Consider the following 7,605-nt stretch of genomic DNA (forward strand, 5'->3'; position numbering starts at 1 on the left):
TAATGCATTTCCCTCAGACTAACAGGTAAGTCTGTGCTTGGAAATAATTTTTTTTTCTTGTAGAGGAATAGTTTCAAATAAGCTTCTGTTAACAAAGTAGTGTAGGATGCTCTGGTATAGTTATTTCCTGGTATAGTTATTTTCTGGTATAGTCCTCAGAAAAGTGAGAGAAAGTAAGCTGCAGACCATTACTTAATTGTTTTACTATTAGCAGACAGCCTCTAGGCTTTTCCTAATTTTTCTTCTGTTCCCCAATAAGTCACTGGGTATATGTTTACCATATGACAGGAGAGCCTTCTCCTAGTGGTTGTCACCACACTGGAAGTGAACCTTGCCAACAGTCATCTCTCAAGGTGAAAGGATGAGCAAGAGTAGTTCTCAGTGAACTGCTTTGGGTAGCTCTTGAGCAGTAAGGTGAGGCCTCTTTCATATCTCTGACATTAACTGTCTTACCTGCCTCATGGGAAAATCCTGCTAGTGGAATCATTTGCCTCGGAACTTGTTATCAGTTTCCCTTTGGCTTTAATAGAAGCATCACAGAATCAGCTGGTGGCAAGCAGGATACACACAGAAAGGTACCTCGGGGGATTAAATTCCCAGTGCCTTTCTTCTAAACAGCTTCCAGATGCTTCTTTTAAGCCCTAGACAAATACGATGCATAAAAGTACCAGGTGCTCAGGGCTAGGATGCTAAAAAGGTCATGAGCACTTACAGCTCCCATTGACTTCAGGTGCAGCTGAGGGTGCTTAGCAAGACTCAGAAGGAGGTTGGCAACTTACAGCAGATTAGAACTACATTCTAAAAAAGTTCCTCTCTTTTTGTTTTCTTTTTTAGAATGGCATGTTACTCATAAGATACTTATTACCTTAATTTGATATCTCCTAACAGCTTTAAATAGTAATTAGCAAAACTATTCTGCAAAGTAAACAAATAAAAGTTGGACTTGTTAGTAAATAACAGAAGGACAACTGTATGTTAGGATTTAATTATAAGAAAAAAGTTATACTTGGCAGAAGGCATCTGTAATTTGTGATTTCATCATTTTATAAAGCTTCTTTTAATGGATTAAAATCACTTCTGGCAGTTTTCTCCCTTATGCTACCATAAATCACAACTAAACCCAAATCTCTACTTTAAGAAAGATAGCTGTTAGAAATGTAAACAGAAATCTGTGAGTAGGAATAAGTAAAAGTAATATCATGATTGCCGCACTTTTTAATAGCCAAAGTATTTCATAAGATGCTTTAAGTTGCTGTAAAACAAGTTTTCACATCTTTGCAGTTGTTTTATGTGTACCTCAAGGAATATGAATACATTCAGATAGTCTTAAAAATAGGAACATATTATATCCAGGTAATCTTACAATGTTTTAATCATTATCATACCACTGTAATGAATGGAAAAAAAATGTGGAGTTTTTTGGTTTGGTTGATTGGTTGGTTATTTTTGGTTTGGTTTTGGTTTGGTTTTAATTAAATGTCAGAAAGCTTTTGGTCAAGCCTGCTAATCTGTAAACAGCTAGATGTACTTTTCTGAGATATACATTGCAGAACTGTAGCAACCAGCCTTAGGAAGAAATAAAAATGAAAGTTTCTTTCATATAATTTTTCTGGTTTTGAACATTGTTTGGTTTTCCTTTTTTTTCCTCTGTGTTAGTTTGTGAGAGTCAATATTAATAATCCAAGAAAATTGTGAACTGTAGAGAGTTTCTATGACACGTTGGTGTGTTGAAGTGACAAACCAGCACTGTAAATCTATATTCAAAATAGGAAAGAACAGCATTACAATCTTGTTAATCACTAGCATAAATATCTATTAGTCCTTAAGTCTAGTAGGATGGAGGTAGTAGGAATCTAATCTTTCCAGAAATATAATTGGTATAATGCCAGAGCATGTCTCTTATCTATATATTAGGACTGTGACTTCAAAAACTTGAACATTTATAGCTAGATGGTATGAATTCAAAGAGCATAGTTTGCATAAAAAATGCAGCAAAGAAGTATCAGAAAATTTTGTAAAAACAATTTATATGTACAGGAAATATAAATAATGTCTATAGACAAAATATCATTCCGTATATTTTTGTTTTGTTTTCTAGGGCTATAATGGATCATGAAATATATAAAATGTATATAGTTCAGCTATTTCAGTAAGGGAAACACCTCAGGGAACTATTGTGCCAGAATCTGAAATACAGCTATGATCCCATTGTGCCACTCAGCTGCTACAAATGAACAATAACCCAGTTGAAAATTGCTGGCAGAGGATTTCCTGTCTTCAGTGAATTCTCTTCTGACATATATATATCATTCCCAGGCAGTATAGTTTTATCTCTTCACTGTGAAAAGACATATCTCAAGAGTAAGAAAGTTCATGGTACAGTCTTTCTATACTCTTTCTCTAGTGATATAAAAACCCTACCAAAGTTCTGAAGCACCAGTAGAATTAGACCCGGGAGCTCAAAAGAGTTGAGACAGGCTCAGACCCTTCATATCTTTTATCCCCTGTGTTGAATCAGTCACAGGTAAAGTAGTTGTTCTCTAAGAAATTTTCCTTCGTATACTTCATTTTTTATAAAATTTTAAAATTAAAAATGCATTTTCAACCAATTTGTATTTGTAGCATAGTAAAAACACTGCATTTACTATGCTAGTTACAGAACAAATGGGATTTTTTTTTTTAATATGGGGATTTTCACCAGTAAGATATCTATTTTATCTATCATATGAAGACAAGGAGAATATTTGCAATAAAAACAAGTATGTCCTCTGTAGTTTCGTATCTTGTCTTATCAGACAATTTACCCTAATGGCCATTGCCATATATCTTGTTCTATCTCTCCTCCTTCTTTTGAGATTTCTTTTTTTCCTTAACGTACATCATGAAAACATGACCCCCATGGTCATGTTTTTTTGGGTATTATAACTTCTAAAGGATACAACAAAACTGCCAGTCTTGTCAGTGGCGGTAGAGCTTCTCTTTAATTAAATAAAAAATGGGATTGTTCTCCCCTCCCCTAAAATAAAGGAAACAAAATTCTGAATAATGTAATTCTCTCTGACATTTCAGCATGAATGGATGGAGCTGTTATCCACCCATTAGGAAATATTAATGTACAAAGCATGACATTTATAGTAAATATAAAATCTGTAGTCATTTGGAATCTAGAATTGTCCATGCTTACAGCTCTACATTAGTGGTAAAAGCTTGCAAAAATAAAAAAGTAAAATCATTAAAAGCTCAAATGCAAGACAGCATGATAGAACAGATTTTCATTTATTAAATTCAAGAAAGATGTAAATGGTCATGACATTCATGACATTTAACATTGTTGAACAATAACAGTTATTAAGGCAGGCCAGGATGAAGGTAATTACATTAATATACAATATTGTTTGGCAAAGAAAACAAGGAAATAACTGTGTAGGCTTGAAGTCTACTTATAATGCTCACATGTATGTGACTGTGTGACCACTGAAGGGCAATGAGCAATTTCTAGATAAAATCTGCATCATTATTCTCATACTGCAAGAAGAAAACATAAAGCATAAAGAAAGAGAGCAAACAGTATAGTCACTCAAATAGAGTGTCAGAGTTAGAAGGAAAACCTGGAGCCTTCCTTTGGGGATGGAGAAAGAGAGTACTAACACCTCATTCATAACTTAAATACCATAAAAATGGGGAACACTGAAGCCTTTTCAAGGGTGTTTGAAATGGTAAAATTGAAGAAAATTACTTTGTAACTGTCCATGATACTTCATGATATAGGAAAATATTTAATAGTAGTCTCTAGAGGAATTAAAAAATTTAAATAGGTCAAGATTTCAAATAAGAGAAGAGGAAAGAAAAATGGAAAGGGAAAGAAAAAGGAAGGATACAAAATAATAGATAAAAAAACAAAGGGTACAACACTTAGCTCCATGAACGAGCAAGTGAACCCAAAGTACATGATATGTTGTGTTATGGAATTACAAGCATTATGGTGCACTGATGGATGCACATGACTCAACAATATACCCACAGAATTACAAACAGTTTTTTCACATCTCAGAAGGTCTTCAAGGCTTTGTTTTTTCATGTGTCATAAACTGTTGGGTAAAATACAAATCTCTCAAGAAAGGAAAAAAACCCAAACAAATCAAATTATTCCAAAGGCCTGTAAATTTAGTTTGGCTGTATTATAATTTCATATAACTACTGTGAAATGTCTTGATGTACAGGGGGAAATGAGAAGTTTACGTTCAAGAAGAAATTGCTGTAGAAAATAATGAAGTTATATATGTCTGGATAGAAAGAGAAAAAAAAAAAGAAACCCAAAGCAAAAAAACCCTCTAAATTTTGCATGAGTTTAAAATACATTGCATGCAAAGACAGGTTTTGCAAAATTTATTTTTAAAGGTTCTGTATCTTTGAGTTCACTGAAACACTAAGATATCAAAAAAATGTTCTTTTCATCGGAGAAAAAAACCAAACCTCTAAAATAACTTCTATATGTATATGAAAAAATTGCTTGATGCAGCATATACAGTAAAACTTTCTTTCAAGGTGGTGGATTGCATTTTTTAAAAAATAAACATATGTGCCAAAGTATATGTATAAAAAAAATGGAACATATTATAGTGAATGTTAATATATTATTTGTTTTCTATGCAAAAGAAGCTATTTCCTCTCTGTGTACAATTTTCCCAGACCACTTTGGTTTTAATATTCTACACTGAGATTTGAGTGAAAATGTTAAGAGATCCAAAGCAAGGTGAAAGTCAGTTATAACCTAATACACCTTAAGTATGCTCATGACTAAAAATGCTTATGGTACAAGTCTTCTTAAACAGGAGGACGTTACAGGGAAAATAAAAGCAAAAACAAACAAAGAACTAAGTGAGCCCCTTCCAGTGTATTCTAATATAAAATTGAATGGATAAAAGTGTCTGGGTTTAACCAGAAAAAAAGAAATAAAGGAGGCCATGTTATACTTTCAGTGAACATCATATGTAAGTTCTCAGTTATAGCACCCTTGTTTTCAACATTCAGGGTTACCCAAAGAAAGAAAAAAATCCATATCCAGATGACAATTTACAAAATACTGATCAAAAATTTATTATTCTTTTCATAAACCGAGTTTACTGTGTTACTTCCATCTCTTCACCTGTGCTGTATATTTACAGGAGTTTAACAATTAACTGTTTGGTATCTATTCACCTAATCATGAGTCCCTAGTTACATCTATGTGTTCACTGGTTATTTACAAAATACATGTATAAAGGAGAAGCATAATTAGCTAGAGGTGTTTTCTACATGCCTAATGGGGAATGGGAACTGTGCTAATAAATTAGTTAGACCAGGGGAAAGTTTTCATACTACTGGTGTGCCCAGACTGTCTTAAAATACCACCTAATCACCTCAGGATTGTTTAGAAGTTTCATTATGATGTTTACAGCACCAGGAAAACAAACAAACAAACAAACAAAAAACTTAATTTTCTCAAAGTAAAATGCTTTGCAAAATTCCTTGGTTTTGGTGAAATCTTCAAACCACTGTTCTGCAGCTTATCTGGAAGGTTAACAGCTTCGTGACAGTTTCTTCAAAGAATCCCTTGACCTCCTGTCAAATAGAACATCATGCAGTGAGGGTCCCCACTACTCTCCCTGGAGCAATGAACTTTGCAAACTCTTTTGGGGACGGAAAACTATGTTTCTTCTAACTTAGATATCCTCAGTTACTCTGCTGCATCAGAACTACAGATAACAAGAATATGGAAACTCATTTAGCAGATTTTTAAAATACACCAAATTATTGTTTAAAAAAAAAATCACATAAAAAATAATGTTAGAAATCTCTAATTGAAGTCTTTACAGTGTCACAGACCTTAGTTTGACTTCTTGAGAGAGGGATGGTTTAATTTCTTACTAATGTGCTATTGAAGATTATAGTTTTATGTCTAAAACCAGCATGACATTATGTACGGATAAATTATGTACTTCAAAGAAGAAGATATGCCCTAGGATTTATTTGTTTATTTATCGGTCGATTTGCCTACTTTAAGCTAATGATTTAAAGTTGGTATTTGGAACTTTTAAACTTGCGAAGATAATTTGTAAATGATCACACAGACATTATAGCATCAGAATGCTCATCTGCATGGTAAGAATTAGATGTACTGGCAGTCATGCTTGAACTGTATCCTCCCCTGATTTTCTGGAAGATGTCGAAACACCATGAGGGAGATGTTTGTTATTCATTCATCTGAGTTTAAAGTAAAATGTTTCTGCAATATAATGTGGGTTATGCTTGTGTGTAATAAAAATATTAAAAGAAATTTCACCATGTACAGAAAAATAGGCCTGGGGATATAAAAGATGGAAGCAAAAGGTTCTCTGCATAATTCCTTAATTGTGTGTAGAGTATCTCCAGAGAATCTACATAAAAATTAATACATTAAAACTGTGAACTTTAGTTTTGCATTTACAGTACTTTTTAATTTATTCGGGGTTTGAGATCAGTTCTATGAGTATATAAGCCTTAGGAGAAAGAATCCCAGTTGTTTGCAAAGAACAGAGAGTGACAACTGACTGATCAAACTTTCTGGAGCAGGAAAGTTTACAGCTGCTCTCTCCCAATTACAGTGCTTTACCATAGTATTTTTAATGCTGTGGATTGAAACCTAGCAGTCTTTTACACAGGACTGTGAAAAACTCTTCACTCAACTGGTTCCTGGGAGATTAATCAGAATTGTGTCATTGGGATGATTCTTTTCATCCTTCATTTGAAACTGCCTGGAAAGGAGTGAAAAAAGTATCACGAAGGGAGCTTTCTAAATTTCCAGTGATAAGGTATGTTTACTATATGTCCTGTGATTCCTTGATCTCCTTTTTCTCTGAGTAACCTGAGTGCATTCTCAGGGTCATAGAAGTATGCCATACCACGAGAAAAAGTGCAAAACAGAATCTCGTCAAGTCCAGAGAGACAAAGTGATTCTGGTCTACCTGGCTGAATGCAAATGTCAACAGTGTAAACGTCTCTGTCACATCCATTTACATATATTTACATATATTCCTTCTACAGTCAGTGGAGATAAACAGGAAAGTCTAAGGTATGATTCATATCATCTTAAGTAGAAGTTTAAAATGCATGTAATGCTATCAGCTGAAGTATTTATTTCTTACCACTGATTTTAAAGAGGCCATATACTAAGCTTAGAAATATCTAGAATGCAAATGCCTAAGGATATGTGATATTAATTCAAAGAATATTAACCAAACTTCTGAAAGAAACTCTAGACATTTTCCAGTACCCTTTAGTACTAAACAAGACCATTTAAAATTAATATGTTAAAATGCATTGAGATCTGTTGATGCTCAAATTTCTGAATTGGGAATGTGGAAACAAAAGACATAGCTTTTTATGATGTAGGGCAAAACTGAAGTTAAATGTTGGAGCTCTTGTGCTGGAGATATTTTGATGTCATCCAGCTCTAAATGAAAATGGAACCTCATATAATCTAAGTCCAGGATACAGGAACATGCGTAACTACATATAGGTAACTATACCATGGGAGTTGAATAGCATGAAATTTGTTACAGTAAATAGACTTTAGTCCAATAAAAT

The 7,605-nt window shown here is 33.6% G+C and overlaps 1 long non-coding RNA gene across 2 annotated transcripts; it reads left to right on the plus strand.

The window, feature by feature from the left end:
• Nucleotides 1-287: 287 nt before the first annotated feature.
• LOC108639423 lies at nucleotides 288-6,817 on the plus strand. 2 transcript variants are annotated; one of them, XR_001920461.2, is made up of 3 exons: nucleotides 288-353; nucleotides 2,405-2,524; nucleotides 6,681-6,817. It is a non-coding gene; the product is annotated as an uncharacterized LOC108639423 (long non-coding RNA). The 2 variants fall into 2 exon arrangements; XR_003915901.1 differs by having other exon boundaries at nucleotides 320-414.
• The last annotated feature ends 788 nt before the right edge of the window (nucleotides 6,818-7,605 follow it).

Source organism: Manacus vitellinus, unplaced genomic scaffold (assembly GCF_001715985.3).
Source record: "Manacus vitellinus isolate BGI_N305 unplaced genomic scaffold, ASM171598v3 scaffold_2_pilon, whole genome shotgun sequence".
NCBI classification, from domain to species: Eukaryota; Metazoa; Chordata; class Aves; order Passeriformes; family Pipridae; genus Manacus; species Manacus vitellinus.